This window comes from Lissotriton helveticus, chromosome 11 (assembly GCF_964261635.1).
Source record: "Lissotriton helveticus chromosome 11, aLisHel1.1, whole genome shotgun sequence".
Taxonomy (NCBI): domain Eukaryota; kingdom Metazoa; phylum Chordata; class Amphibia; order Caudata; family Salamandridae; genus Lissotriton; species Lissotriton helveticus.
In genome coordinates this window covers 497,085,280-497,093,654 of record NC_136072.1, presented here as the reverse complement: position 1 = coordinate 497,093,654, position 8,375 = coordinate 497,085,280, and the positions used below count along the sequence as shown (strand labels likewise).

The 8,375-nt window shown below is 45.1% G+C and overlaps 1 long non-coding RNA gene across 2 annotated transcripts in view; it reads right to left on the bottom strand.

The window, feature by feature from the left end:
- LOC144791436 (uncharacterized) overlaps window positions 1-8,375 on the bottom strand; it is a 269,139-nt gene that overhangs the window by 148,395 nt on the left and 112,369 nt on the right. The gene's annotated exons all lie outside the window — the stretch shown is intronic.

Here is an 8,375-nt window from a genome sequence, read left to right as displayed (position 1 = left end):
TTAAAGTTAATCTGCAGCAAAAAGCAAGTTATATTGTTCCTCCTTGGAGCAAGCAAATTGGATGCAGGGAATATGTATGTAATCATATTTGTAAGGAACAAACATAGCAGGAAAGTGAAAGAGCACTGCACGTGAGAGTAGAGAGCAATACAGGACTGAGAACATAAGAGGAATATAATAATGATGGCTGAGGTTAACAGGAGGGATGTCTTAAATATGGACCATGTGTCTGGTCGAGGTACTGACTGAAGAGGTTAGTTTGGAGTTATTAGGCCTTGGCTACAGATGGATTTAGGTGTCTGTTGGCAGATCTAATATTTCCATTGCATAACCTACACTCAGATTGATGTCATAATTGAGAAATTAATCACACTCCCAGATGTATTAATTAAGTTAATAAAACACGCAAACTCATCCACGATTGCAACACACAGAGGGAGGCACCCCTTCCCGCAAAAGTGTCGGGGGTAACAAAGGATAAAGCGCTCACAGACTATAGCAGAGTACAACTAGAGCTTAGACTACAAGAAATCAGCATTGAGAGATCTTGCGACATCAATAAGAAGCCACAACACACTAAAATACTGACTTCATTAGTTCACACGATGAAGAAACTGAGCATCATCAGTCTTCGGTGCAGGCCATCAATAATAGCAGCTCTACAGAATGCACTGAAGACAAGCCTAGGAGAGACAAAGAGGAAGGCAAGGCAGAAGCAGAGGCGAGGACTGCGACGGCACAGCTGACCCGGAAGCAAAACAAGCCTTGAGCGTGCACTCTCCCGAACTTCCGGTTTCGGGATGTGCACGCTCAAGGCTGTCGTGGGGCGGAACTTCCGTCTTTGCGAGAAGCCCGCGCCCACGGAGTGGATGACCCAGAGGACCGGTGGCAGCAGAAGTCAGGAGTGGCGGCTGAGGCCGCTGATGCGGTAAGTGGGGCTTGGGGGGCTTGGCACATGTGTGTGTGTGTGTGTGTCTGCGCGCGCGCGTGTGTGTGTGTGTGTCTGCGCGTGCGTGTGTGTGTCTGCACGTGTGTGAGTGTCTGCGTGTGTGTGTGTGTCTGCGCGTCCACAGACCCTGGTAGGCTCGTGCACCGCTCTGTCTCCCTTGAGACGGAACTCGGCGACAATAGGTCTCGAGAGCGAGACCTAAAAAGGGACTGCACAACACTGACTGGGAGCTTTTTAACATTTAAATTCGGGCTAAGCTTCAGCATTACTGGGACGTCATTTTGATGGTGCGAAGAGCTCATTCCGACACTGCGGGAGCCTGATGAGATGCGGCGAGGAGCAGGAACCCAGCCGAGCGATCTCCGCATGCAGTCTCCCAGCACGCCTGACAGGTAGAGACATCAGTGGGCCGGCCAAGAGGGAATACAGAGAAACTGACCCCTCGGGGAACAGTCTGACTGCTGTTCGATCCAGAGATTGACTCCAGGGGACTATTTACCATATTGATGTGTGACCTTAAGATGGCGGCCCTCACCTCCTCGTAACTGAAATCGAAGGCCTTTCTGACAACTGGTGCCCCCCCTCCCCGGACAGCCCATAACTAGTGATACTCTGAAGAGCAGGGGACCTGGGGAACCTCTTCCCACGTCTGGCGATCCAGAGATTGACACCAGGGGACTATTTGCCGAACGATGCCTGACCTTAAGATGGCGGCCCTCACCTCCTCGTAACTGAAATCGAAGGCCTTTCTGACAACTGGTGGCCCCCCCTGGACAGCCCATAACTAGCGATACTCTGAAGAGTAGGGGACCTGGGGAACCTCTTCCCACATCTGGCGCTCCTGACTACCTGGGCCCGCTGACTCAATACTGCAGAAGCAATACAGACCTGCCGAGGCTCCTCACACCATGAATGGACTGTGATGCTGCTGTAAATGAAAACCAAGTCAGAGGGGACTCTTGGACGCAGTCTGGGATTGGCAGTGCTGAGCTTGCGGACTCGTGTGGTCCCGATCCTGCACGACCGCCGCGGCCTCCCTCCACACCGTAGGTGGTGTAGGGGCCTCACCTATGCTGCTGAAGAGGGCGACAACTAAAGTCACTAACTTTTCCCCCCCCACCGAGCAAAGGCACCCATTGGATCAAGTAACTCCTCGACCATTATGGCTCTCACCAAGACGGAACAGATGACATCTTTGCGCAAATTTAAGGAGGAATTACGAGTCGAATTGAATCAAGACATCAAGGCCTCCATTGATCAGTTGCGGGCAGATTTAACTCTTCGCATGACCACACTCCAGCACGACGTCGACTCAGTAGGCACGAGATTGACCGATCTGGAAACCCAGACCCAGGAGCTCGACAAACATGCAATGGACACCCATGGGAAGCTGCAAGATCTTCAAAACCAATTGCATGTGGCCCAATTGAAAGCTGAAGACCTAGAAAATAGGGCAAGGCGAGATAACATCTGGATCCGAGACATGGAAGATGTAGCACAAGGGACAGACCTCGAAGCGTTCCTCGAAGACCTCTGTGCTGGAATTGTCAGCCCTCGCCTACTGAAGAATAAAGTGGAGCGAGTGCCCTGAGTGGGGAGCTGGACCAACAGAGAATGACGTCGGTTGCGTGGTGTCTTAGCTAAATTCCACTCCTACATGGTTTCTCCCCCCGCCAAATCTGACAATCTCTAAGTACTCCTGATCTCCATCCTGACAGCGGAGTCCGAACACTATGTCCAACGCCCGATGGAGCTGCTCTGTATAGCTATTGAGGAGATCGGCCTTGGTTCATCCCCTGACCGTCACCTACCCAGCCGGACTTTGGGCACAGTTTTTCTCTCCATCTCCCTGTCTCGCCCCCCCCATCGTATTTATGTAACTCTGCTTTTTTTCCCTTGTATCCTATATATCTATATGTTCCCAGTTAGCACTCTCTCTTTGTCCTACTTCCTTTTCTCCTATCTCCTCTCACCTGAATCTTTCCCCTTGCCCGCTACACAGCCTAGCCCCCTGTCCTTTTGTGCCCTTTGACTAAGCACTCCTTCTCCCCTTGTTGGGGAAAGATCCAATATTTATACTCTGGAGTCTCAGCGAACCCGCTGAGAGAGTGCACAGCGCCTATGGAGACACTCACAGTTGAGGTATGGTATGGCACTCTTTGCCAAAACACTCCCTCTCCCCTTTTTGGGGAAGGATCCAGTATGTAGGCCTTGGAGTCTTTGAGACCCCTCTGAGAGTGTCCACTGCGTATAGGGAGCCTCTCGCAACAGAGATGGGGAAATGGTACCACTTCCCCTGGGATTACAACTTACTGGACTTTGGACGCAGCTCTGACTCGTTTACCGGTTTGTGTCCCTGTCACCCCTCCCTCCTCTTTCCATGCTGTGTCTCTCACCCTCCCCTCTTCTTCCCTCCTCCACTCTCTGTCTACCTCCCCTGCTCTTACCCCCTCCTCCCCTGAATCTCTCCCCTTGCCTGCTTTTACCCTTACCTATATGTGATTTTTTGTTTGTCTCAACCTTACTTGTCAGTCTCTAATAACTGTGTAACCTTTGTAACAATTGTAACCTGAAATTATGTTCTGATACTTATGTAAAGCGCTCTGATACCGCTGGATTTAGCCAGCGCTATATAAAACCTTTAAAAAATAAATAAAGAGTGGGTTGCTACCATTAAAGTCTTTTACTGCTAAACGGGCCACACCAGGCAACAACATATGCTCTACTTGTACCGACCAAGAAGAAACCTACTCCCACGTGCTATTTGTCTGCCCAGCCTAGGTTGGTCCTCGTAAAGTATGGCTCGTGCAGACTTGGGTACCAGACTAACTAGTGTTGCCATGAGAATTTTGCGTACTGATCCATCACCCAGTTACGCAATACCGGTACCCAAGTTCTTGAGATGGATGTGGTCCATAAGATCACAACTATTGACTGTGAACAATTGAACTTGAAATCATGCTCACCTGTGGATGTGATATCAGTACCCTATTCCTGAGTTTTGGCGTTCCCTAAAGACTTCAATGTCCTTGTTACCTACTTGTAATCACCCATTTTGCTGCTTTCGTCTCATGAATTTGTTTTTTTTAACCGCTTTGCTGCAGCCGGAATTCCCCCACGGTGTGGAGGAATTCCACGTGTGCGCGGTTGGGATGGGCTTCCTGTGGTCATCTGCACACGCCAGATGCACAGAAGAGGTTAACACATTAGGATGAACTGATTCTTTCCTATGACTATTTGTACACATTTTTTTCAAATATTTGAATCCTCTGTTTTATTCTCTTAAACAGTATTATATGTCACAATGTGTTTATGACATGTATTGTCGAATAAAGCTTATTGGAATTTATTTGAATTGAATCAGCAATGAGTGTGAAAAGTAAGTCAAAATACAAGGTAAAAGACCTTAAAGTAATGTCTCCAAAGAAAATTAATTTGTGTTTTTGATGTGGATTTTCCTGTCCACATGAAGGTAAATGTCCCGCCATTGGACAGATATGAAAAAACTGCAGCAAAACAGAACCATTTTGTAATGGTTTGCAAAGTGAGGTAAAGATCAAGTGTGTTATGTAGTGAAAACAAAATGAAGGAAAGATCAAGTGGATCATGTCAAGAAAACGAAATGGATGCCAGAAGATTCCAGTTTGTGACGCTCTACACGTCATTTTCAAGGGACAGGGATGAAGATGGGTATGTGATGCCAATGTTGACTACTAGATGATGTGTGCATGTAGGACTAGCTCTTGCAAGGAAGAATGCCAATCAAAGCTAGGTCGACAGGTGAAAGTGCAAAATTCATTTGGACACTGTTCCAAGATAACAGTGGAAGTGAATGGGTGCTCCATACCTTTTATCATAGACAGTGGTGCATCGATAAACATTATGCCAGCGGAAAAGTACAATGAACTGTCTCCAGTTCCCTGTTTGACCGTGTCAAAGACCAAAGTGTATATGTGAGTTGCTTTGACAACACTGCAAAGTCAAGGTTCATTCATAGTGACTGTGAAGCATAAAAAGTCAAATGTATAAGCACCTTGCCAGTCACTTCCTTGAGTGCACGTTTACTCATTTTCAGGACGGCTGCGGACAAGAGGCTGATTCCTGTAAACTACAATGTAAATGCCTATCATGAGATAGTGAATCTGTATCCATCCTTGTTTCATGGACTAGGAAGACTTAAGACTATGAAAGTGTATAAGGACGTTTGTCCTATTGCTCAATGATATCATTACAATGCATCTGAATTGATATGCGGCAAGTGAACAAGGTGATTGAAAGAGAGCAACATCCAGGTCCGCACATTGCTGACATGATTAAGCAGCTGAATGGAGCTAAAGTGTTTTCCTACCTTGATTTGAACAAAGGGTAAAACTAGCTTGAACAGGAAGGAAATTGCGGGTACATTACACCTTTTTGATTCATGTTGGTTTATTTAGATATTAAAAAAGAACTTTTTCGGAATGTCATCAGCTGCAGAACGTTTTCAGGATGTCATTTGTCATATGACACAGTCAGTCACAAATGCTTTCAATTACAGAGATGACATACTACTTTTTAGAGCCACACAAAAGGAACATGATAAAGCTCTTACACAAGTGTGTTGTATACTTGCTGAGGCAGGACTCACTTTAAATGAAGCAAAGAGTGAGTTTCATCAAACCAAACTCAAATTCTTTTGTCGGTTCTTTTCTGATGGGAAAATTACTCAGGATCTAACTGAAGTACAAGCCTTGTCTTCCACTTCTTCTCCGCAAGATGTAACTATGCTTTGATCCTTCCTTGGTATGGCCAGTTATCGTTCAAGGTATATAAGTGACTTTGCCACTGTAAGCCCCATTTAGAGTTGTACCGAAGCGAAATGTCCCCTTTCGATGGTCCAGTGAATGTGAGCAAAGCTTCAAGAGAATCAAACATGCAACTGAGTGTGCCAGTGAAATGGCATATTATCCAAAATTACAGATGGAGGTTGTTGTGGATGCATGCCCAGTGGGTCTGGGTGCCATCCTAGCCCAGCCCACTGGACATCCCAATGCTCCAAGGCACACTGTGGTTTATGCTAGCTGAAGTTTGTCATCAATGGAGCGTGCCTATTCCAGGGCTCAAAAAATCATAAAAATGTTACTAGACCTGCAGGTCTAGTAACTTCAAAAATCTACTTGACCTAACTGTAATGTACTTGACACGTGGACTGGTCTCAACGCAATTGTCACACAGTTCACTTTACAAAATCTTTTAACTTCAGTCACAGAAAGAAAAGTAAATGTAAGAAGACAAACTGACTTTTGGCCTCTGTCTCTGAAAGCCGAGCAAATGTGACATAAAAGGCATCTTTATTGCTCATTAACTTTGTGAGGAAGCAGAACACCTGTTGTCAGTTTACCAGAAAAAGCAAGTAAGCCCTAAAAATATCTTAACCTAATTAAATCTGGTTTTCCATGGCGAGTGGATTTTTCAAGCCCTGTATTCACGACCTGAAAAAGGAAGTCTCGCTGTATTGTAGGCTTATGAGCATTTTCATGTGTCCCTGTATGGAATAAATTTTACAGTTGTTACCAATCACCAAGCATTTCACTATTTTCGGCAATCCTAAAGCCAAGATGTCCCCTTGCATTGAGAGGTGGGGGTTGCGATTGTGCATTGTTCAGGAAAAGTTCAAAACCCTGCTGACTACTTCTCACATGTGGCAATACAGTGTCATGTCATGGCAATACTTCTAAAGCGGCTGATGCTCATGTTAAATTCATTGTGAAATCCAGTACCCCAGCTGCCATATTGGTGGAACAATTCATTGCTGCCACAAGCAAAGACCGAGATTTGCTGATACTCAATGATATTATAACACATCAATTGTGGCAAAACTATACTCAACATCATAGCGATGACCTTGTATACCAGAAATTCAAACATGTGCAGGAAGAAATTTCAGACACCACAGAAGGTATAATCTTTTGAGGGTAATACCCGAGAGTCTCAGACAACAAGTTATTGAACTGGCTCATGAGGGACATTGTGGAGTTGTTGCTACTAAACGAGCTCTATGAGACCGAGTGTGGTTTCCCTGTCTTTATGAAAGAGTTGAAAAAGAGTTAAAGGCATGCCAGTTGTGCAATTGCCTGTCATCCAAGACAAACATGCATCCGCTAAACATGTCTGAGCTTCTAAAGCATGAATGAGAGAAGATTGCAATTGATTTCTTTTGACCCCTTGACAATGGACATCATCCACTACTAATTGGTGAAGAATATTCCCATTTTCTTCTCATCGGAGATCTGTCGTCAACTACTCTTGACAGAGACATTGAAAGATTAGAAAGTATTTTTTCAACTTGGGGTGTGTAGCGTCCTCCCCAGCCTGGGTACCCACTAATGACTATGCAACACATGGAGCTTAGTATAACACGTCTTTGTTCTTCTGCGTGTAACAGCAAACTCAACATTCTAAACCTGCATTCACTTCACTACTCTCTAACGCTTACATCACAGTTCTACGGAGTCCATCAGGACCAAAAGGTTTCCATCATTGATAACTCACACAACACAACTCTCCTTCTGTTAAATTAAAAAAAGCTATTTTTTTTACAAATATATACAATCATAACTTCTCAATGAATGTAAGTCCTTTGTATGTCAGTGTTTATCTGATAGGCCTTCATTCTTCTTTTATGCTCGAAGTATCTTACACAGGTTTCTTCCTCAGTACTTAATCTTCGGTTGGTCCATTGAGGTAACTTGGCTGCCATGGTTCTCCCAAACATCAAGATTGCAGGGCTTTGACCTGTGGTTGAGTGAAGGGTCAAACAGTAAGCATGAAGAGTAGAATTCAAGACAGTTTTAAGGTTGAGCTTTTTCAGTACAGCACGCTGAACAGCTTTCTTAAGAATACTCATGAAACGTTTGACAAAGCCATTGGCCTGGGGCCAAAGAGGAGTGCTCTTCTGATGCTTCACATTAAGATAACTGAGAAAGACTCTGAATTCTCAACTCTTGGATTGTGGGCCGTTGTCAGATTTTAAGATTGTAGGAACACCCATTGTCGCGACGATGCCGGATAATCTCTCGATTACTCTTTCTTGAGCGGGCGATGAGAGAATTATCAATGGAAAGTGGGAGTATTCATCAACAATCCCCATCAGGCGTTGTCCATTGTCAAGAGGACAGAAGAAGTCAACAGCAATTCTTTCCCACGTATGCTTTGGCAATTCTGACAAGTTTAAGGTGTGTTGAGTGGTTCTCGATGCAAGGCAGTTGCATAGATGACAGGTCTTCAATTGTCTTTCAACTCTCTCATCGAAAGAAGACTCGGTCACGGAGAGTCGTTTTGTGGCAACGGTTCCACAATGTCTTTCATGGGCCACTCTAATTATCTGTTGTCGCAGCATCTCCGGAATACAAAATTCTTGAACCTATCAGGATAATGCCTTTTTGAG